General features: G+C 44.5%; 1 long non-coding RNA gene and 1 pseudogene across 1 annotated transcript in view; one reads left to right on the top strand and one right to left on the bottom strand.

Annotated features, from left to right (window-relative positions):
* The window catches only part of LOC149122068 (uncharacterized), a 140,707-nt gene that overhangs the window by 77,076 nt on the left and 38,670 nt on the right, over positions 1 to 24,961 (top strand). The gene's annotated exons all lie outside the window — the stretch shown is intronic.
* Positions 10,865 to 11,144, bottom strand: LOC149122069 (signal recognition particle RNA; annotated as a pseudogene).

Here is a 24,961-nt window from a genome sequence, read left to right as displayed (position 1 = left end):
ACAGACTGGAAGCATAAGAAGAGCTAATGATGCCCCTAGACTCCAAAACCTGGAGGATTGCTTCTGGCTTGTGGGAGATCATCCTTTTTTGTTCTGCTCAGGCCTTCAACTGGTGGAATGAGTCTCAGTCCCTTAAGGAAGGCAAATTTCTCTCTTTAAAGTTCACATATGAGTATTTACATGTTGATCTGGACATCAAGTCTTCTCATTTTACATTCAGAGGCATTGTCTTCCTTTCTCTCTTTGGACACACCCATGTATATACCCACTGCAAGGTGCACTCCCAAATAAATCTGTTGTTTTTGGAGAATCTCTCTTTCCAAAACAATTTCTGGGTTGTTTTTCGTTTGATTTTGGGTAGTCAAACAAAAATAAATCATTTTACAGAGAAAGAAAATGACTCAGAGGAAGGAATTCTTCCTGTGAGAAGTCCTATCCGATGAAGTGACATTTAAGCAAGGACACATACGATGCAAGGAGAAAAATGCAAAATTTTGTGAGTGTTGAACCTTGTGGTTCGGCCCCCAGGAGTTCAGAAAGCACACTCCACATGGGGACTTCAGGAGTGAATAATGTTTAATGAAGAGGGCTAGAACCCTAAAGTGTGTATCTTCCTTCCCTCAGAGCAGCTACCAGGCTTGTAATCCCAATTCTGCATGACCAGCAAAGGTGAAGAGACCCATGTGCAGCAGATCTTTGAGAGCAGACTTTGTTGGAATCTTCTGGGAATGCTCTTAAAAAAAGAGATTTCCTATTTATTTATTTGACAGGCAGAGTGTAGATTGAAAAGGGAGGGGAGGAGGAGAGAGAGGGAGAGGGAGAGAGAGAGGCAAAGAGAGAAAGAAAGAGAGAAAGATAGAGAGAGTGAGGGAGGGAGGAGAGAGATCCATTTTCTATCTACTGGTTCACTCCCCAAATGGCCACAACTGTCTGGGCTGGTCCAGGCTGAAGCTGGGAGCCTGAAACTTCATCCTAATCTCCTATATTGGTGGCAGGAGCCCAAGAATTTGGAGTATCTTTTGCGACTTTCCCAGATGCATTAGCAGGGAGCTGGAATTCAAGCAGAGTAGCCAGGACTCAAAACAGTGCTCTGATATAGGATGCTGACATCACAAGTAGTGACTTAATTTCCTGTGCCACAATACCAGCCCCTGGATGTGCTCCATTGTTTTAAGACCCCCCTTTTCAAATCCTGCAGGAAAGGGCCTTGGTCTGGAGTTCACCTTTCAATAGTAGTAGATCTCTATCTTCAGCTGCTCCTGCCCCTGATTCCACTCCTGCCTGTGGCGGTTCTACATGTATTTCAGGTTTGAGGACTTGACATTGAACTTCAAAGGCTATGTTCAATAAACAGCATAAGTCTGACATCACTGGGCTTGACCTCTGGCTTGTAGGATGTTTGACAGACAGAAAACTCAGGGAAACACATTCATTTCTTATTTTCTATGGTGCCTTATAGTTGACCCTTCTTACTAGTAAGAGTACTCCCCTAGTCACTGAGACAGGATGGAAGGCTCAGGGCAGGCATCGCCGATGTCTCTTTTTCCTGGAGCCCAGCCAGTCTCAGGACACTTCTCGACCTAGACCTTCATTATGCCTTTAAAGTTCTCACTTACTCATCCCTTTATTCTTTCAACACCTTTCAAAGAGATGGTATGGCATTGTAATTGGGCTCCAGAATAAGAACTCTTGGGTTTACATCTTAGCACTGTCACTTACAAGCAGTGACAAGAGAAGTTACTTATCTCTGTGTGTCTCACTTTCCTTATGTTAAAAAGGGGAAAGTATTTAAATCATTTTCAAGGAAGAGGGGCAGGAGAGTTCAAATGTGTAAACAATTCAGGGCAATGGTGGACACATTGTAAACTTTATTATTATGGGGGTAGTGATGGTTGTACTTACATTTCTTATGTTGATACCATTCTACTTATTAATAATTTCCAATGTTGATAAGCTTGTGGGCTCTTGCCACATATTCAGAGAAGAATTCTGAATACTGGCTCAAATAGACCAGACAACATGACAAGTTTTTAAGGATTTTATTCAGTGAGAGAAATGCAAAGGAGAGTGAGGGCTTTATTTAAGGGAGAAAGAGAAGTCTAGAAGCCGAGTTGGGTCCATAGCAAGCAAAGAGCAGGCCAGGAGCCACATGGAGCAAGCATGCAGGCAGGAAATCAGAGAGCGGGTGGCCCGAAAGTGCAGGGCAATAAGCAAAGCAAGGTAATAAGGGAGGGGCCCACCATGTTCCAGGCCTTTTATCCACTTCCAAAGGGGAGTGGTTACGTTGTCTGATTGGCAGGTGGGCATACAGGTGGGATCAGGTAGGGGCCTGAGATCACTCAGGTGGCGTGGTCTTCCAGCTCACAAATCTAATCAATTTCATCCCATCTGCCTGCCTTTATCAGTGTGAGTGGTAGGAGAAGAAAAAAATGGTAGGACAAGAGTCAGGTTTCTGTGGGCAAAGGATCTGAATAGACATTTCTCAGGAGAAGAAATACAAATGGCAAAGAGGTATGTGAAAAAAAAATGCTCAGTATCATTAGCCATCAGGGAAATGCAAATCAAAATACCATGAGATATCATCATACCCTCCTTAGAGTGGCTATTATCCAAAGGACAATAAAATAGCAAATGCTGGAGAGGATGTGGGGAAAAGGGAGTCCAAGATCCAGTGGGTATGCAGTGTTGGTGGGGATGAAAATTAGCATAGCCATTGTGGCAAACAATTGGTCTACCTTGTAATCCACTGAGCCACTTCTGGGAATATAGCCAAAGGAAATAAAATCTCAAAGAGGTATCTGCATTTCCATGTCTGTTGCAGCTCTACTCACAATAGCCAAGGTGTGGAATTAGCCAACATGTCCCACAGTGGATGACTGGATTAAAACAATGTGGAAAACACATACACACACACACACAGTGGAATTTTATTCATCCATAAAAAATGACTGGAATCCTGGCACATTTAAAACAAAATGGATGAAACTGGAAGCTACCAAATGAAACAAGAAAGACACAGAAAGACAAATACCGCATGCTGTTTGTCATACATATATGACACTTTCATAAGAGTGTCAATCCAAACCTAAAATAGTGATTACCAGAGGTTAGGAAGGTGGGTGGGAGAAGCTGGAGAAAGGGCTCCAAAACACAGCTTAGAGAGAGGGACTAAGTTCTAGTGTCCCACAGCACAGTGGGGTGACCCTAGTCCAAAACAGAAGTTTTATTTGATAAACAACTAGAAGAGAGAACCTCAGAGTTTCTAAACATTAACCAATGGTCAGGAAATGAAAATGCTAACTACCCGATTTGAGCACATGTACTCAGAATACTTCTCAACTAAGACTATCATTATCCACTAAAAGTTCTCATTTGCTCATTCTTTTACTGTTTCAATAATTTTCATAGAGATGGTGTAACATGGTAATTGGGCTCTAGAATCAGAATTCCTGATGCATGTGTGTCAAAATAGCTTAGTGGAGGACGGGTATTGTGGTGCACTGGGTGAAGCTGCCTGTTGGCATGCCTGCATTCCACATGGGGCCTCCTGGTTTGAGGCTTACCTCTGCTTCCAGTGCAGCCTCCTGCTGACTCACACTCTGGCTCAGGTAATTGGGTCCCTGCCACTCACATGAAAGACCATGATTGACTTCTGGGCTCCAGGGTTGGCCTGGGCCAGCCCTAACTTCTTGTGGGCTTTTGAGGAATGAACCAGCAGATGGAATATCTCTCTCTGTCTTTGTCTCTGTCTCTCTACTTTTCAAATAAAAATAAGCTGTTTTATTTTAAAGAAAAAGAAGCATCCCACTGAGCCCTATAAACATGTACACATACTACATGTTAATCCATGAAAGCCATCAGGTCTCTGCTGTGTACAGCGCAGCTGGCTTCCCTGGCTCCTCACTGCACCCCTCTTCCAGCATGTTGGCAATCCTTAGCACCCAGGCTGTTCTTGAGTGCATCCAGCACTCTGGGTATCCCCTCAGTTCCCATCGCTGGTGTGGTTTGGCAAAGTCCCCCTTCCAGACCCAAGATCCAGTGGGTGTGTGGAAATGTCCAGTCTTTCTTCTGTATCGTTATTAATATTTTGATTGACAAATCATAGTTGTATATATGTATCAGGTACAATGTGGTGTCACGATATTACAGGTAGCTTCAAAAATTTGTGGAAAATTGAACTAAAGGGAAAGTTTATTTTGGTGCAAAAATGTGTGAAGTCCTTGTGTACTTTTTTCATAAAATGCATTTTTTTTGACAGGCAGAGTGGACATGAGAGAGAGAGAGAGAGAAAGGTTTTCCTTTTGCCATTGGTTCACCCTCCAATGACTGCCACGGCCGGCGCATCGCACTGATCCGAAGCCAGGAGCCAGGTGCTTCTCCTGGTCTCCCATGCGGGTGCAGGGGCCCAAGAACTTGGGCCATCCTCCACTGCACTCCTGGGCCATAGCAGAGAGCTGGCCTGGAAGAGGGGCAACCGGGACAGAATCTGGCGCCCCGACCGGGACTAGAACCCCTTGTGCTGGCGCCGCAAGGCGGAGGATTAGCCTAGTGAGCCATGGCGCCGGCCCATAAAATGCATTTTCATAAACCTTTTTGAAGCTTACCCTGATATGCATGGGTCTCAAAATTTATTTCTAACAAAATAATCTCTTAGTTTCATGTCCCACCAACTTTTGAAATATTCTACTATGTGTACAATGTGAATGATTAGATCAAGCTAATTAGCATAGCTATCACCTCACATGGTATCATTTTCTAACTTTTAGATATTTTGAGATATATAATACATTAAAATTTTTTATAATCTCCATGCTGAGCCACAGGTTTCAAAATTCTTCCTGGGGCTGGTGCTGTGCCATAGCAAGTAAAGTCACCTCCTGCAGTGCCTGCATCCCATATGGATGCTGGTTGGTATCCCGGCTGCCCCACTTCTTTTTTTTTTTTTTTTTTTGACAGGCAGAGTGGACAGTGAGAGAGAGAGAGACAGAGAGAAAGGTCTTCCTTTGCCGTTGGTTCACCCTCCAATGGCCGCCGTGGCCGGGGCACCTTGCTGATCCGAAGCCAGGAGCCAGGTGCTTCCCCTGGTCTCCCATGCGGGTGCAGGGCCCAAGGACTTGGGCCATCCTCCACTGCACTCCCTGGCCACAGCAGAGAGCTGGCCTGGAAGAGGGGCAACCGGGACAGAATCTGGCACCCCGACTTGGACTAGAACCCAGTGTGCCGGTGCTGCAGGTGGAGGATTAGCTTATTGAGCCGCGGCACTGGCTTGCCCCACTTCTGATCCAGCTCTGTGCTAGTGGCCTGGGAAAGCAGTAGAAGATGGCTCAAATGCTTGGGATCCTGCACCTGTGTGGGAGACCTGGAAGAAGTTCCTGGCTCCTGGCTTCAGATGGGTCCAGCTCTGGCTGTTGCAGCCATTTAGGGAATAAACCTGTGGATGGAAGACCTTTCTCTCTATCTCTCCCTCTCTATAACTCTTCCTCTCAAATAAATAAATAAATTTTTAAAACCTATTCCTTGTGTCTATCTGACACTTTGGACCATTGAAAAACAACTCTCCATTCTCTACCCTCTGTCCCAAGCCTCTGGGAACTCTACTTCTATGAGTTAAACTTTATTAGATTACATATAAGAGTGAGATCACTTGGTATTTATGTTTCTGTGCCTGACAATTCACTTAGCATGATGTCCTCCATAGTCACCCATGTTGTCACAAATGATAAAATTCCCTTCCCTTTTAAGGCTGAACAGCATTTTTTTGCATGTGGCAGAGAGAGAGAGAGAGAGAGAAAGAGAGAGAGAGAGAGAGAGAGAGAGAGAGAGAGAGAGAGATCCCAATGGCCAGGGCTGGGCTGAGACTGAAGTTTGGAGCCTAGAACTCAACCAAGGTCTTCCACATGGGTGGCAGGAACCCAACTGCTTGAACCGTCGTTGCCACCTCCCAGGCTGTGCATTAGCAGGAAACTGGAATGAGGAACCAGAGCCAGGACTAGAACCCAGGTACTCCAGTGTGAGATGTAGGCATCTTAACCAGTGTCTTCATTGCTAGGCTACATACACACTTCACCACTGCAAACATACCACATTTTCTTTAGCCACTCATTCATGGGTGGTCATTTACCCTTTTAGATTGCTGTTATTTCCTCCCATGACTCCTGGGACCCTCTCTCCTCTAGGGCATCTCCTTGTCCCCTCTCCCTATGCAGGCACAGTTTTTAGGTGAGCCTCCAGTCTCAGCCCCATTTGCTCACACATGCCTGTTTACCAACCTTGTTCCTGGAGACTCTGGGACTGAAAGATATTCCACTGCGCCTTGATTGAGGTCTCACTGTGGAGCCATAGCTTCACCTAGAGCTGAGGACATCAGCTCTGCAGGGCTCTGTGATCCTGACGGCATCCCGGCATCCCTGGCTCCAATCAGGTGTCTACCTATTACCCAGACAACTGTGCACAGGGCTCAGGTGAGTGCCAGGTACCCCAGAGACTGACCAAGCATATGCTTAGGGCAAAGGAGGAGCAACGTTCCCTGCAAGAACCGAACGGGCTCACTTTTAATTATTTTACTCATAATTTTGCAATTCAAATGCCTCAAAAAGGGCCATGTTAATTCAGCCTATGTACAAATTTAATGTCATTTTGAAAAATACATGTTCCTTGACTTGCTTATGGGGAGGAGTGGGCCATAACCTTTCATTCTCTCTAGATCTTAATGTGGCCCTGGCTTGGAGACCGCTACTGTCCCCTGTGTCCATCCTGCCTGGGGGAGGCTTGCCACATGTCAGGGACCGGCTCTCACTGTCTCCTGCCTCCTCCCCACCAGCATGTGCTCCTGCTGCAAATTGCCTCCTGCCTGAGTCTCCAGTTCCATTATTTATTTGTCTTTCCTGCTTTCCCCTCACTGCCATTAATGTCTAGAAAGGCAAGAGATCCCCATGAGCAAGGCCTTGGACCATCACCTGGAAACATCCCCAGCTGTTTCCCTGGTGGGGTCTAAGAGCATTTAGATAATTACAGCCCTCAGGAAGAGAGAGCTTCCTAATGGAAGCAGCAAGCTCTTTTCTGCCTTATAGCGGGTACCAGTTGCCAACAGATAAACAGGACATTTGTCACTCCCTGGCCCATTTATGCCCTCACAGGGGAGGGTGCCGTAAAACTCCTTCTCCGTAGGCCTAATGCTGTGTATTTTGACAAAGATGCCTTTTTCAGGGCCATGATAGTAAAAGCACCATAAAAGCAGACAGAAGCAGAGTGTACATTGAATCTGAATGAGTCCCAGCCTAGCTTCAGCACTGCCTCTTGGTTGAAATGACCTGGCTCCCCTGTGACCTATGGCTGTGTTAGGGACTGGACTTCCAGGAACCAGATATTGGGGTAATCAGTAGAGCTTGGTCAGCCTGGAGGGCCTGGAGAAGACCAGGAGAAAGGGAGACAGTTTCTCTCTGGTGTGCATGCACGAGGCACTGGAAGAAACCGTGTATGTGTGTGCATGTGTGCGTGTGTGTCTGTGTGCCTGGCAGTGGAATAATGTATTGATGTTTGGCCAGGAGAGAGTTTAGGGTTCTTGGCGCCTGCCCACTCCTTTTATGAAGCATTGCTGAGGGCAGGTTTGCCTTCATTAATCACAGTAATAGCAGTGAGCAGGCAATTAAGTTCTCCCAAGGAAGTATGTAAGATTTCTTGGCTCTAGCAAGGCTGTGGTGGTTGGTGGAGTTATTGGCAGGGAGCCGGGGCTTTGTGTCTGGGTCAAGGCTCATTTTCAGGTTTTGTTGGCTCAGGGAGGTTACCCTCAGGCCTGGTGCATGATGAGCTCTGCTTCCTAGTCACATCTTCCTGATGCAAGGGTTTTACTGAGTGGCTGCTACTGCCTGAACCCTCTGCCCAAGGGTTTCTCCTTCACTAACTGACTTTTCTTCACCCTGGAGACCAAGAGAGACTCCATTCCAGGACTGTGGTCCATGCACTCTGTCCTAAGAATGAGCACTTGTGTAGATGAACTACACCCATCCCTTAAAAATGATGAATGGCCCAACCCCAAATATGCCCGTTACCACGATCATGACAAAAATCTCCTGGGGAGTGGGAGTTTCCTTGCAGTTCCCTGCTGACCACCTCCAAATCATCCCACAATCAGATGACCTCTTACACAGTGGCCTCACCAGAGGGTGCCTTGCTCAGGAGTCCTTTGTGGCTCTCACCTGCTTCTGCACAAGCCTGGCTTTCCTTCTGGCATCTGTGAGTGGGCCATCCAGCTTGTGGCCCAGGAGGCTGCCTCCGCTGTGCTCAGAGTTTCTTGTGGACGCTGGGCTCTCTCCTTCCTTCTTGGCTTTTCTCCTGTTGTCGTGTATGTTTTGAAGGTTCTCTGCTCTCTCCCTTTGAGGGAGACTGTGGATCTGCCCCCCTTAGGGAAGACTTCCTTGGGTAGTCCCCAGCCATACCAAGCACCTGCTGTCCGAACCCATCTTTTTTTTTTTTTTTATTTGACAGATAGAGTTAGACAGTGAGAGAGAAAGACAAAGGTCTTCCTTCAGTTGGTTCACCCCCAAAATGGCCGCTATGGCCAGAGCTACACCGATCTGAAGCCAGGAGCCAGGTGCCTCCTCCTGGTCTCCTGTGTGGGTGCAGGGGCCCAAGCACTTGGGCCATCCTCCACTGCCTTCCCAGGCCACAGCAGAGAGCTGGATTGGAAGAGGAGCAACTGAGACTACCTCCAACCCAGGGCCCATATGGGATGTTGGCACCGCAGGCGGAGGATTAACCAAGTGAACCATGGTGCTGGCCCCTGAACCCATTTTATATTAGTCTCTTTCTACAACAAAATACCTGAGGCTGGAGAGCTTATCAAGAAAAGAGTTTTATTTAGATCACACTTTGAAGTCTGAAAGTCCGAGATGAGGAAATCCCCATCTACTTGATTCTGGTGAGGGCCACGTTGTCCATGGTATCACAGGGACCAGCTCTGTATAGAAGAGCTCACGTGGTGGGAGGGGAAGCCAGGCCGCAGGGAGGAGCCAGTCTTTGGAGCCAGCATTAATCCTTCCTGAGGCTGGTGCCCCCAGTGATGTAATTACCTCTCCCAAGGCCCCACATGTTAAAGGCGTCACCACCTCTCACCACCACCACACTGGAGACCAAGCCTCCAGCAACAAGTCTCTGGGGGATACACTCAGACCTCAGCAGTCCTGTTATAACCACGCCACGTGGCAGTGTCACCCGTTTCTTGTGTTCCATCTCTCTCTCTCTCTCTCTCTCTCTCTCTCTTTTTTAAACCCAGTTTCACTGAAAGTGACTGGAGGACAGGGATGAAGCTTTTAGTTGCTCAGCGGGACAGTTTGGAACACCAAAGAGGCACCGGGCATATCTGAGTATAGAAAGCAAAGTCCTGGTTCTGCCATTTCCTGCCTGGCAGATTTTGAGGAAATCTGTTCTTACGTCTGCTGGGTTTCCCACCGTTAGCCCAAGGACCCCACCTCTGTAGGGACTGCCTTTTCTTGTCCCATGTTCTTCCCTGCAGTCGTCAGTGTCCACAGTCCAGCTCCAGGCTATGCACTGAACTTGCTTCTTTCTTCTTCATCTACCGCCACCATTAGGACTGTGGCAGACACCCAGCTCTTGCCTTCTGGGCACATAGTGGGATCATACTTCCTTGCCCGTTCGCTCTGATTACGACTATTGTTCAGATGGTGACTTTGCTGACCCTGGTCACCTGCCAATGGGAACATCAATAAGTAGAGCACGCGGTAGCCTGTTCCCTTTTCCCTGTGGTAATGGGCTGTGCTGCTGCAAAGGGCGAGTGGCTGCTCTCTCAGCCTGGATCCCTGAGTGAAGATAATCACAATACAGAGTCTCCTTTCTTTCTGGGAAGATCATGTAGTATGAGCAAGGAATGAATCTTTATTTTAAGCCTCTGGGATGTGTGTGTGTGTGTATTAAACAGAGGAACACAGTCTGCCCTGATACACTGTCTTCTTTATTCCTGACCCCCTAGTTCTCCTCTTCTTCCTGTCTCCCCTCACCCACCAAGTGTGACTTGCAGCTGGGCAGGAAACCCCTACAAGCAGTGCTGAAAATGTGGCAAACTATTGGCAAGTGAGTTTCTGAGTCTCATATAGCAAGGTCTTTATAGGTTTTAGAAGTGGAAAATTCTCTCTACTTCTTTGGGGGATAAAGTTCAAGATGTCCAGGAATATTTTTGGTTTGTAGGTGGTGAGTCATTGCTTCACCAACATATTCTTCTGATGTCCGAATCAAGGTGGTTCTGAAATGTGTAGCATATTTAAAATATTAGAAGCAGTAGCAAGACATCGGTCATAGATTTGAATCTATCAGATCTCCCATGGGTTTTTGTGACTTTGTTTTCATGTTACTTCACTAATGTAGTCTAAGTTATTGTGACCTCTAAATGTTCCTTATCTTTTTTTTTTTTTTTTTTGACAGGCAGAGTGGACAGTGAGAGAGAGAGAGAGAGAGAGAAAGGTCTTCCTTTGCCGTTGGTTCACCCTCCAATGGCTGCTGCGGCCGGCGCACCGTGCTGATCCAAAGCCAGGAGCCAGGTGCTTCTCCTGGTCTCCCATGCGGGTGCAGGGCCCAAGCACTTGGGCCATCCTCCACTGCACTCCCTGGCCACAGCAGAGAGCTGGCCTGGAAGAGGAGCAACTGGGACAGAATCCAGAGCCCCAACTGGGACTAGAACCCGGTGTGCCAGTGCCGCAGGCAGAGGATTAGCCTATTGAGCCGAAGCGCCGGCCTAAATGTTCCTTATCAAGCGGGGATCTAGGTAGTTGCCTCTTTGGTGAAGCTTAGAGCAGATAAAGCTGGGTTGATTTTATTTATTGTGTTTGCTGACAGACGGGAGTGAAGACCTTTGGAGAGACCCATAGAATGCAAAAGGTACTCATTGAATTAGCCCACATTTCTGATCAGCATGGGAGTTTTGACCTGCTCCGACTCCGACCTGGGCCGATTCACCCCTCCTTAGGCAACCTGGTGGTCCCCCGCTCCCGGGAGGTCACCATATTGTTGCCGAACTTAGTGCGGACACCCGATCAGCATAGTGCATAACAGCCCCTAACTCCTGGACTCAAGCGATTCTCTGGCCTCAGCCTTCCGAGTAGCTGGGACTACAGGCGCACGCCACCACGCCCGGCGAATTAGCCCACATTTCAAACATTACCCTTCTCAGCCTCCTAGCAGACCCGCCCAACTCTGTGTCTGCAGGAAGGAGCTCAGAGATAGCTCAAGAAGAAAAAGAGGGGAGAAAAATGACTTTGTGTCCAGGCTGAGAAACACAAGATGGTATTATAATTTTCTTCTTTCATTATAGGTAGGCTGGGCTTCTGTTGAATTAACAGATTTGTCCATATTGTTATCTAAACAAGAACACTTGTCTCCTTACTAGATGACAAGGCCCAGATGTGCTCAAATCAAGAGTAACTATGAAACCCAAATCCCAAGATAGGACTCAGGGCTTGGTTAAAAATCTAGTGATAAAGGCAGAAGCAAAGATACAAATTGACGTGTTCCCAGCTGCCTTCTTGGTTTCAGATTGGGGGAGGGACCAATGGATGTAGGAGACTTTCCAACTCCTTTCCTTAGAAGGTCAAATGTGAACATTCCAGTCTGCAGGATGGCCCACTCTTGCAGAAGGGGATTCTGGGCAAGCGTGGCTTTGGAAATATTTTCCACAGGAAACAAAGTGCCTCAGAATGTGAAATTTCTAGGAAACTGCTTCATTCTGTAGCAGCCATTGGATGGTGGAGATCCCCCACCCCGCTTCTCCATTTAGATACTGGTTATGAAAATTAAAGTTGCATTTTCATTTTTACTGAAAGAATTCTTGGAGACAGTGATGCGATGGCTGATTTATAGATATGAGGGTTTAAATAACCATGGCTTAAGAGAATTATAGCGATGTTGGCACATTGACAGACACCTTGTTCTCTGACTCAGCGTGAGTGAACACTAAATACAGAGATCATTCAGTTCTACAGGAAAATCATAATGTATGAATACTGAGGAGTGTAACATGCTTTAGCAGGCTGGAAAATTCTTCAAAGTGGTTTGCCTGCTAATGAAACTATTAGGGATAAACTGAGGAAGTAAGATAAAGTGAACACTTCTCCATGATTCAAAATGATGAAGCAGGCTTGGTGAATTCAAATTTGTACATTGAACCAGGGTGGAAGAATGGAAAGAACTGGAATTGTGTCCAGAAGACACTGGACTGAATCTCAGCTCTGTCACTTGAGGCTGTGTTTCCTCAGGCAGATACTTCAATGGATCCCCATTCACATATTAGATCATGAATACTCTCACTTTATTTCTAAGACTTTTTTTTTGGATTCTCTGAACAGATTTATACATATTTCTGTTCGTTGCTATTTTTTTTTATTTCTTTCAACTCACTGAACCTGCATTTTGAGTCTCTGGAATCCACAGCCATCATTCAATGTTTGCCTACTGTTCTTGAATGCACTTGAAATACCATATGGTGCAGTGGTCCTCAGAGAGATTTTGAGAAGCCATAGAATTTCTAGTTCTCAGTTTATTTATTTATTTTTAAAGATTTATTTATTTGAAAGGCAAAGTGATACATACAGAGAGTGGGAGGGTGGGAAACAGAGAAAGAGGTCTCCCATCTGCTTGTTCATTCCCCTACTGGCTGCAACAGCCAGGTGTGGGCCAGGCTGAAATCAGGAGCCAAGAACCTCATCCTGGTCTCCCATGTGGATGGCAGAAGCCCAAGCATTTGGGCCATCTTCTGTTGTCTTCCCAGATGCATTTACAGAAAGCTGGATAGGAAATAGAGCAGCAGGGACTTGAACCGATGCTCAGATAAAGGATGTCTGTGTTGCAAGCTCTAATACTGTGCTCCGATGCTGGTCCCTTGCCTCAGTTCTTTCTCTGAATGTTAACATAGACATTAAAGAATTTTTGACAAAGTAAAGAAATGAATAATATGGGGCCTCAAACTCATTCATTCCTTCTTGCCCATCCTAGCATTAAATTTCAAAGCTGATATTTTACATGCAACTGGATCCTGTTATTTTGGAGAGCTTTCAACTCCCAGCTACTCCACTTCTGATCCAACTCCCTGCTGTTGTGCCTAGGAAGCAGCAGATGATGACTCCAGTACGTGAGTACTTGCCGCTCACATGGGAGACCCAGATGAAGTTCCTGAATCTGCCCTGGCCCAGCTCTGGTCATGCCCAGCACCTGCTGTGGTGACCATTTGGGGAGTAAACAAATGAATGGAAGATCTCTCCCTCCCTCTCTCTCTCTCTCCTCTCACTCCTTCCATTACCTAACCTTCTTTCGAATAAATGAATAAATAAGTAAATCTTTTTTTTAAGGAGAACCTGTTCTTCAATTACAGCATTAAAATAGCTATAGATAAAATGAACATTGATGCATATGACTGTGTTATAACTAAATTTTATTTACAAAACACATGATGGCCTGTAGTTTCCCAGCTCCCAGCACAGAGTACTATTGGAGTGTCTAGTAAGATAACTGGAAATTATTCATGTGCTTTAGCTGCACTAAGATAATTGTTGTCCTTGTTGAGATTATTTTCAATTAACTAATGGGTGCAAAAGCCTGACTGCTGTCTACTGGAGAGAGAATAAGAGGTTAGGCAGTGGAAACCGTTTGCTGTTATGAAATTTAATTTGGGGAGGAAGATAATTAGAGCTATATCATGAATGAGGTGTGGGTTAGGGAAAATTTTTGTTTTATTCTTGTTTCAGAAACTGGAGTAAGCAGTCTAATCCAGAAGACTGGGGTAGAAAGTTACTGGAGAAAATGGAATTGGAAGAGAGCTACAGTAGCATGGAGCTCTTAGTATCCGAGTCTTCTTTCTGTGTGAAAGGCTGGAAGAGCAGTGAGTCTGTGAGTTTGGTAAAAAGAGAAGGATATTTGCTTCTGAAACCTTAGTTTCTCTATATGAAGGATCACAAAAAATTCACAATTAATAGGGAGTGTGATAGAAGGAGAAAAGAAAGAGAAATCAGAGATTTGAGAAATTATTCCACGTATGCCATATTTTCCTTAAGTATGCTGCTTTTGTTGATCTTTTAGGATTTTTTAAAAAAATTACATATACACTGAACATCTCTTTGCAACAAAATGATCCTATTTATGGCTGTATCCATTGGATATATTCTCAGAATTAGAAAAAAATCCACTTTTTGTTCTTTCTGTTCCTTAAAGAGTTACTTTTAATTTTTAAAAATGATTACATTAGGGCCAGTACTGTGGCATAATAGGCTAAGCCTCTGCCTGCAGCACTAGCATCCCATATGGGCACTGGTTTGTGTCCTGGCTGCTCCTTTTCTGATCCAGCTCTCTGCTAACAACCTGGGAAAGCCCTGGAAGATGGCCCAAGTGCTTGGCTGCCTGCACCCACATGAGGGACCCAGATGAAGCTCCTGGCTTCAGATCAGCCCAGTACTGGCCATTGCGGCCATGTGAGGACTGAACCAGCAGAAAGGAAGGCCTTTGTCTCTGTCTTTCCCTCTCTGCCTCTCAAATAAATTAATAAAAATCTTTAAAAAATGATTATATTACATTAAATAGAGAAACTTATAGGGAAAGTCTGGCTGACAATGTTATAATTTACTAGGTTGGTAATCCATTGAAAATTACTGAATTGGCATTAATTACAGCCCCAAACTTCCATTTCCTAAAGCGGAGGAACCAGCACCACTGGAGAATTAAACAAAGCCTGGGTGGCTGTGCCTAAGGTTTAGGACACGCAATTCAGGAGCTCAATGTTAGCTCTTTCTCAGAGTCCAGCATGGGGTAGCAATCTGATCTAATTAATCTTCCTTACTTGGAATTTGGATTGATGAAGTTTGGATGAGTTCCTTGGATCTTTTGGGACTGTCGTCACTAATATCATCAAGAAAACTGCCAGTAAGAAAATTAGAAGGCAAAATTCAGTGCTAATTCTTCAAATAATGAATATTTCTATTTTCCAGGGGAAATTAATAATCTAAAAAAATGTTTACTTTTTTTCTGGCTGAAGCATTCAGTAAGTCTTTATGATTTACTTCAGTTTACATGCTCATTATTTAATGAGAAAAGCAGATTTTGTATTTTTTTCCTTACCAAGTTGAATTAAGTCCTTTTGTGACTCATTCAGCCAACTCTGACTGAGCCTCTACTATGTGCCCAGCCTTAGAATTGTCCTGGTGAAAACACAGATGGACAACTTTAGTCTTTCCTTTCAAATGCCTATTTTTTATGGGTCAGAGAGGTGTATAAACAGGGATTCTCATAGCACTATGCTAAGTACAGTGGTAGAAATATGGATGAGGAGCCATGGAAACCTCAAAGAAAGGATCCAGGAGAGAATGGGCCAGAAATGCCCATGGAAGGTAGAGATGAGTGAGCAGACAGAGCTTTGCAGAATTAGGGACACTTTGCCAGCTGAAAACCATGGTTAATGCCATAATATAGTAGGACTCAGGTTTTGTCCTGAGCCCACCTCTTTTTATCCATGTCTTGAGTAAATCCATCCAGAGTTATGTAACCTCTTTCTCAAAATAAGATCTCAGAATGTACTTGTTAAATAAATCGATGAATGAGTGATTTGGTCATCTAACACTGTGATCCTGTACCTATATCTTCAATAAAACACATTCCTGGACTCCAGGTCAATATTTCCAACTGTCTCTGAGTCATTAACACTAACAAATGCTTCTGTCAGCCATGTCTCACTCATTACTTGTATGCTGCCTTTTCAAAAGTAGGCATCAATATGTTAAGATATTAACATTGCCGTTTCAGACTTTTCTTCAATAAAACTGCAAACCGATTTTTTTGTCAACATCAGCTCATGTGAATAGATGAAGAATTTGACAAGAACTCAACATTTTGCTCTTTTATAAAGTTACTAGTCTCTCTTCTTCTTCTTTTTTTAAAGACTTACTTATTGAAGCTGGTGCAGTGGTGTAGCTAGTAAAACCGCCATCTGCAGCGTCAGTATCCCACATGGGCACTGGTTGGAGTCCTGGTTGTTTCACTTCCAATCCAGCTCCCTGCTAATAGCCTGGGAAAGCAGCAAAAGATGGCCCGATACTTGGACCCCTTTACCCATGTAGGAGACCCAGAAAAAGCTCTTGGCTTCTGGCTTTGGACTGGCCCAGCTCCCGCTGTTGCAGCCATTTGGGAAATGAACCAGTGGATGCAAGACCTCTGTCTCTGCTGCTCTCTCTCTGTAACTCTGCCTGTCAAATAAATAAATCTTTTTAAAAAGATTACTTATCTATTTTAAAAATCCGAGTTACAGTGAGGGAGGAAGGGAGACAGAGAGACAGAGAGACAGAGGTAGAGACAGAGACAGAGGTCTTACATCCACTGGTTCACTCCCAAGATGGCAGCAATGACCTGCTCCAAGACAGGCCAAAGCCAGGGGCTAGGAGTTTCACCTGGTCTCCCATGTTGATGCATGGGCCCAAGCACTTGGGCCAGCCTCTGCTGCCCTTCCCAGGTCACTAGCAGGGAGCTGGATCAGGGAGCAGCCAGCACTGAAACTGGTGCCCATATGGGAAGCTGGCATTACAGATGGTGGTTTTACCTGCTGTGTCACAATGCTAGCCCCTAATCTCACTTTAAATTTCCAAACTTTCTGGACCAAATCCACTAAATAGGAGTATTGTGTGTTAATATAAGAGGACTGTAGGATTATCTGTAGAATTCTGAGTGCTTGACAAATCACAGCCATACAATACATTGTCTTATTGTTGGTCTCTGTTTTCTGTGTTCCTACACAGGTTACACCACATGAGGGCTTTATTGTAAAGAGGACTTAAACAAACAAACAAAAAAACAACAGAGAATTCTGTGGTAACACAATTCATGTTTATATTATCCTAGAGGGATTATAAACCAAGAGGGATATTTCATTGCAATGGTAGGAGGCAGGGACATGGGCCTAAGGAAGCTTGAGCAAGTCATTTAAACTTTTTCTATCTCAGTTTTCTCATATGTACAATTGGGTTGATAATAATTTCCTCTACAGGGAATGTTTTACAAGAAAATGGACAGGAAAGAGCTTTGGAAGTTATGAAAGACCATGCATGAAATAGGAATTGTTTATTTGTGTATCACATGTGTACCACCATATGCCTTTTTGTATCTCATAAATGTCAGTGTTGATGAAATGCCAGGAGTTAATGAAGAAAGGCTACATCTTTGTTTCAGGAAATCATGCTTTCCCATAAAAAATAAATGTAGGAGATTTGGGACACTCACTTATATTGTAATCATTAATATCCTCATTATTGCCAACAGTTATTTATGTGTATTATTTACAATTTATTTGCAAGAGTATCTTTCCTTCTAAAAGTGTATTTATTTGCAGAGAGTTGGGTTTCATTTGTGTGTTTCAATCTCTAATTACCAAACCGGAGTGCTACAGGATCCTGATGTGGCTGTAAGGGTTACCTTTGGTCCTCATATAGTCAAAATGCTTTGCCAATTGGCTTGTCTGATAAAGACTAAGAGGGAAGAGCCAGCATTGAGTGATGAAAAAAAAAAAAAAAACACTAGATTTGTAGCCATACCTGAATTTAACTGTGCTTCTGTCACCTGGAAAGGAGACCTTGGTCCTCAGATTGATCTTGTTGCTTTCAGCTGCCAGCTGATATGAATGGGGAAAACAGAAGGTTTTCTTTTTGTTTTCATTTGAGAGGTAAAGATTCTCTCTCTCTCTCTCTCTCTCTCTCTCTCTCTCTCTCTCTCTCGCCCTCTCACCCTCTATCTCTCTCGCCCTCTCTCCCTCTCTCTTCTTCCATCCATTCGTTCACTCCTCAAACACCTACAATGGCTGGGGCTGGGCCAGGACAAAGGTGGAGCTTGGAACTCAATCTGTACCACCCATGTGGGTGGCAGGAAATTCAGCTGCCTGAGCCACTGTCTACTTCTTCCCAGGTGCTCATTAGCAAGACGCTGAAATTAGGAGCTCAGCTGGTACTTGAACTTAGGCACTCTAATGTGGTTGTCTCAAGTAGTGGCTTAACCACTAGGCAAAACTCCCAACTCTAGAAGTTTTAAGAAGAATGTGACTTACATGGATGGGGATAAAATGGATCATCTATTCATAGTAAATGCATTAAAGTGGTGAGTAAGATCATTAAGAACAAAATGCATTTCAAGGCCCACCTGAGACGGAAGAATGAAGGGATCATGTCTGTCTCCCAGGGAAGATGGACTGTGGTGGAGAGCCGTTTGTGCTAAGGAAAGGGGAGAGCCAGCAATCGGCTTTGTTTCATGCCTGTAGCTCCTGGTATGTGATTTTCCCTATAACAGAGGAAAAATCATACTCTCAAGACGTTCTCAGATGCGTGAGTGCCCCTGCATTCTGTTCCCGATCCCGAGAAGCTGAAATGCTGGGGACCTCCCTCTGGTGGTGGTGGGTTGCACAGTCTGATGTCAAGATGGTAATGAGTCCTGCTTACAGAGAGCAGACTCCCTCTGCTTCTGTAGAAACTCAGTTTGTATGTTTTGGACTTAGGTAAGAAGTATGGCTATCAACTAGCACAGGGGAATTTATAACCTACAGCAACTTACACTTGGACGTACTGAAAAAAAAAAAAAAGCTCTGTATTCTTCCGACTGACGAAATGATAAAAGGCATTTTCCTCTTTCCTATTTTGTGATCAGAGTCTGATTTCTTAGCCAAAGGAAGCCTTTTTAAAATTCATTCATTCTCTTATTCATTCATTAAATATTTCTGGAGCAAGTTCTCTGTGGCAGGGTGCTGAGCATGTTATGATAAATAAGAGACATTCTGCCTTCCTAGAGCTTACACTTTAACTTAACAAAGATAAACAGAATCACGCAACAAGGGAAGCAAACAAGGGAATACGCCCATTCAAGGTGTGATGTGTGCTATGCATGTTAATAGGAGGAATGTGACAGTGGGATGAAGAATGTCTAAGAGGTCAGAGAATTTCTTTCTCAGGAGGCACCAGGAGCAGATGTCTGACTGAGGCACAGACATATCAAGAAAGTGGACAAGGAGTGGCTCTAACCATTTGCACTTTATTATTTTTTTGTACATATAGTATATCTGATGATGAGTCGTGTAGGCTGAATGTGTCAGCTCAATGACAATATAAAGAACAAGACAATTTACCTCAGTTATTCGTTTTCAGAAAAGCGTTTTTAAAAATGCTTATTTATTTGAGGTAGGGGAAGAGGGAGAAGGAGATGGAAAGGGAAGGAGAAAGAGGATGGGCCAGGCCAAAGCCAAGCACAGGGAACTGAACCCAGGTGTCCCACGTGGGTGGGAACCCCAGTTCTGTGAGCCATCACCAGTGCTTCCCAGGATCTGCCTTGCAGAAGCTGGAGTCAGCAGCCAGAGCCAGTATTCTGATAGGGCATGCTTCATTCTTAATATGTTGGATTTTTCTCCTCATGATTTCAAATTGACTACTACACCTCTAAGTGTCACATATGCATTCAAATCATAAAGAAAAGGAAACGGCTGTTTCTGTTAGGGGTGATGCCTGAAAATGAAAACGTAGGACCCTTTGTTCAAAAAGCAGGGGAAGGGGCTGGTGCTGTTGTGCAGCGGGTAAAACTGAAGTAGGCAGGCACACAGGTCAAAATCGAGTAGGTTTGTGAGCTGGAAGACCACGCCTTCGCCATGCCCCTGTGTGACCTCATCCCCCTACTTGGCCACATCTGGGTGCCCACCTGCCAATCAGGTTAATTAACCACTCCCCTTTGGAAGTGGGTTAAAAGCCTGGGACATGGTGTGTCTGGCCCCTTCTCTTCTTCCCTGGCCTCTTGCCAGGAGTGGGCTTGCTGTAGCCCTGCGCCCGAAGGCCATGCACTGTAGGCTTTCTGGTCTAGATGCTTCTCCACACTGCTGGCTCCTGGTGCTCAGTATGAACCCAGATTTACCTCTCTCTCTTAATAAAGCTCTCACTCTCCTGTGCATCTTTCGTACTAAATAAAAGCCTAAAATGTACCATGCTGCCTCGTTTATCTGTACCGGTATTTAGAATTCTCTAAATATTAATCAAGAACCCTCTTGGGCTTATTAATATTGGGCTTTATTAGTAAGCATATGGTGAAATTGTATGGCACCCCAAATTCCGGTAGCATATGTGGCACCCCAGATAGCACTTCTGGGGAACTTTAAGAGGCCACAATTTTGTATAGATTCTAGGGGGTCTTCTCCGATTTCAAAACCACTGTCTGCAGCGTCAGCACCCCACATGGGTACTGGTGCAAGTACCGTCTGCTCTGTTTCAATCCAGCTCCCTGTTAGTGCACCTGGGAAAGCAGCAGAGAATGGTGCTTGGGCCCCTGCACCCACGTGGGAGACCTGGAGGAAGCTCCTGCCTCCTGGCTTCCAGCCTCAGCCATTGTAGCCATCTGGGGGGAGTGAACCAGCGGATGGAAGAACTGTCTCTCTGTCTCTCCCTCTGTCTGTAACTCTTTCAAGTATATAAACAAATCCTTCTTTAAAAGCAGGGGGGGAAAGTGACATTAAACATCTTAAAAATATACAAAGCCTTTTCTTCAATATATGTTTTTACTTACAGGGACAGACATTTGGTGCAGTGGTTATAATGCTTCTTGGGATGTCCACATATGTATCAGAGTGCCTGGGTTCCAGTTCTGTCTGTGCTTCCAATTCTAGCTTCCTACTAATGTAGACCCTGGATGGAAAAAGTGATGTCTTAAGTAACTGGGTTCCTGATACCCATGTGGGAGACCTGTATTGAATTCTGGATTCCTGGCTTTAGCCTGGCCCAACCCTGGCTTTTGTGGGTATTTTTGTGGAGTGAATCAGTGGATGGAAGATCTCTGTTTGCTTCTGTCCTGCCTCTATGCCTTTTAAATAAGTGAAGAAGGCTTGCAAGTTGCAAGAGAAAAATTTGGTGTTATAAATTCATATAAAACATTCATAACAATTCATTTATTGTGTTAATTGATCTTACTACAGTTGAGCATCCTTAATGTGCACATGTGAAATGTTCCAAAATCAACCTTTCTGAGCACTGACATGACACAACAAATGGGAAATTCTGCACTGCCTTGATGAATTGCAGTCAAAATGCAGGCACATTAAAAATATTGTATAAAATTACCTTCAGGCTATGTGCATAAGAAATAATACATGAAACATAAGAGAATTTTGTGCTTAGCCGTGAGTCCCATCCCCAAGACATCTCATTATGTATATGCAAATATTCCAAAATTCCGAAAAAAGCTGGAATCCAAAATGCTTCTTGTCCCAAGCATTTTACAGAAGCGATGCTCAACCTGTACTTTTCTGGTTCGCTTTTTCTGCAGTTTCACTTTTTAGGTCATCAAAATTTATACTAAAGTTCATTTTTTAGTCGATATAGTTGAAATCAGTGCTAGTCACTCTTGGTAAATGCTAGATTACAAATGCATTTTGATAATTTTTGAATTTTGACAAGCATCTTTCTCCTGTTGCAACTGTTACTAGACTTGATAAGAGAATTTTATAGACTGTGACATAGCTGGGAAATTTGTAGTCAGTTATTTTGAAATATAAACTGTAGAATTGATTCTTACATGACAATTTTTCTAAAATCAGTTTTATGTAGGTCTGGATCTTATTGTAAATGTAAATTTGTGCAATGGCATTTTAATGTCTCCTGTGACATTTCTGGTAGTGTATGGTGGTTGGATAAGAAACTAAAAGTGACTTCATGGTTTGGATATAATTCAAAATGCATGTTTATGCAGTCTATTATTGTGGCTTCAATTAAAAAGGCAACATTAATTTAAAATTGTCCTTCTCATTAATAATTTGTTCATCCAAAGCTTCATTGGAGGGTAGCCTTTTCCCCTCATGGGATGCCACCATGTGGGGAGCAACTCGGACTAGACTGTTACTGGAATTAAGACTTATTCTATGCATCTGCTCTCCCAAAATATGGTGCTGGGAGAGGAGTAAACAGCTTCTACACAGCTGCCTCCAGTTCAAACAATAAACAGCAGGACCTGCTCCTGATTGGAGGAGAGCAGCGTACTCGGCGTGTGGGTAGCAGAGTTGGGATTGGTGGAAGAGGACTATAAAGGAGGAGAGAGACAACATGCACCAGGAACATCTATCTGAAGGAACACCTGAGCAGCCCCCCGAGAGAGCCGGCTGGTGGTGTGCCGCTCCCCCGCGGAAGTGGGGAAAGAGGCTAGGGGGAACCGCCCTTCCACGGAGGTGGAAGGGTCGGTAGCCAACCCGGGAAGAACCAGCAGCAAACCCGGGGAGGGCCGAGCAGACAAAAGAACAGCGCAGGGTCCTGTGTCGTTCCTCCACGAAGAAGGGGAGCGACACCACCATCTTTGCATTTTATTTCTGTTTGCTTTCTAATGTTGTAGCTTTTTTAAAACAAGAGATTCTGAACTCTTTGAAGAACCCAAATAATTTCCTAGTCCACTTTATTGCAATGTCCATGGGTAGCTTATTTGTGTGTAATTACTTACCAACCAAGTTTACTGCACGGATCCTGGTGCTCTTATCCTGATGCTGAAGGTGCAGAGTTAATATTTGTGCAGAGGTCTCAGTGAACATCTCCAGGAACAGACAGGAAGGACAGTCACCCACTGTGCCCCAGGCACGGTCCCTTAACTGATCTTCTCCTCCCTCCTGTGGTCTTGGCTGCTAATGTGGCTGTTGCTGCTGTCTCTATTGCCATGGGAGCCCAGGCCCCTCTCCCTTTGTCTTCATTGTCATCTGGCAAATCTGCTTCCCATCATCGTGTTCCACTTCTGATTGGACTTCTTCACTGATAAAACTAGTCAAGAATAAAAGTAGAAAATTTTTTGACATGGCAACACTAGAGCATTGACCCAGGTGGGAAGTGGGAAGGACTTGCTTGAGACCAGGACTCTCTGTGACAGCACACGCTGCCTGCCTTGAAACCAGCCCCCATGCCTGTCATCTTTCAATCAAGAAAGCAGATTTATCCCCAGAAGTTTCTGCCTATGCTTTATCATTTGCTACTCTTGTTACAAGGCCAACTCTTGCTGCAAGGCACTCCGGGAAAGTGGTTGCTTTCTGTCTTCTATACTGGAGGCCAAGAGTGGCAAGAGAGGGAGGATTTGGGAATAGGTGTTGGTTTTGTTACCGGAGAAGCAAAGGGTCCTTGTCTTTGCACAAGAAAGAATTCAGGCATGAGACAGAGAGCAGTGGAAAGCAAAATAGCAAGGTTTATTATGGTAGGGACATGCGTAAAATGGATGGGCACCTCTCCAGACAGAACCTGAGAGAGTGCCCAGTTCATGTTTAGGCTGGGGTTTTAAGGGGATGGGTATTGCCTTCCTGCCTTTTCCCTCCCCCTCTCCTTCTTCTGCTCCAGAACAAAGGACTTGTTGAGTGTAAATACGAAAAATTCCTTTCTGAGTTTTTTTCATTTAAGTTATCAGACAGGGGAAGCCCACCTTAGAGGAAGGATGTTTGTCAGGCCAGGTAGAAGGGGCAGGACCCCCTGGAAGGTCATCAGGATCTGGGCGGGACTTAATTGCAGATACTTGGCTGCACCTGGAAGGTTATTGGGATGACTTTGAGATGTGGATGCTGGACCACTGTAGATGTCAATTCCTTAGGCCCTTGTCACACACACATGAGCTCATTTCTGACTTCCTACCTAAAAGTTTAGCCTATCAAAAATCTGTCATGAGCAACTGTAAGACAATCTGTGACAAAGTACACTGCACTGGATTAACAATGAGCATGGGACTCTGGCCTCAGAATCAGCCCTTAAGGCATTCGGATCTGGCTGAAGAGCCCATGAGAGTATTTTAGGCATGGAAAGCCAAGACACCCTGGAAAAAAAAAAAAAAAAAAAGGAAGACCTAAATGGAAGATCTCTGTGAGTGAGATCCCAGTGGAAAGAATGGGGCCATCAAAGAAGGAGGTATCTTTCTCTGAAGGGAGGAGAGAACTTCCACTTTGACTATGACCCTGTCGGAATAAGACTGAAGTCGGCGAACTCAAATGGCTTCCATAGCCTTGGCAACTCATGACTAGAGCCTAGGGAGATTACTGACACCATAAACAAGAGTGTCAAATTGTTAAGTCAACAACAGGAGTCACTGTGTACTTACTGCTCATGTGGGATCTGTCCTTAATGTGTTCTCCAATGTGAAGTAATGCTATAACTAGTACTGAAACAGTATTTTACACTTTGTGTTTCTGTGTGGGTGCAAACTGATGAAATCTTTACTTAATATATACTAAATCAATCTTCTGTATATAAAGATAATTGAAAATGAATCTTGATGTGAATGGAATGGGAGAGGGAGTGGGAGATGGGAGGGGTGTGAGTGGGAGGGAAATTATGGGGGGGAAGCTATTGTAATCCATAAACTGTACTTTGAACATTTATATTTACTAAATAAAAAATTAAAAAAAAAAAACAACGAGCACGGGAATCTGAGAGGGAAATAAAAGAATGTGTATGTGTGCACGCTTGTGTGTGGTGGTGGTGGTGGTGTGTGTGTGTGTGTGTTAGAGTTATGTGCTTGCAGGGCAGCAAGAAGTGCAATGTTGTTGGAGTAAGATGAGGAAGGAGATAGTGAGCTAGAGGACCGGGTATTGTGTAGTCTTCAGGTCTCTTACTGCTTCCAGAAAGATTGTTTTCCTGTCCCTGTTTCTTCATTCAATGTCCAAGGTATGAGTGTTTCAATGGACAAACCCTGGCCATTTTTTTTTTTATTTCCAAAGATTTATTTCATTTATTTGAAATGCAGAGTTACAGGGTGGGGTGGGGGGAGCGATAGACAGATCTTATATCTGCTGATCCACTTCAGAATGGCCTCAATGATCAGGGAAGGGCCACACCAAAGCCAGGAGCCAGGAGCTTTATCCGGGTTTCCTACTTGGGTGCAGAGGCCCAAGGACCTAAGCGATCTTCTGCTGCTTTCCCAGGCGCACCAGCAGGGAGCTGGATCAAAAGCGGAGCAGTCA

The sequence above is a fragment of the Oryctolagus cuniculus genome, chromosome 15 (assembly GCF_051225735.1).
Source record: "Oryctolagus cuniculus isolate XC-2025 breed Fujian yellow rabbit chromosome 15, ASM5122573v1, whole genome shotgun sequence".
NCBI lineage: Eukaryota > Metazoa > Chordata > Mammalia > Lagomorpha > Leporidae > Oryctolagus > Oryctolagus cuniculus.
This window is presented reverse-complemented; position numbering and strand designations above follow the sequence as displayed.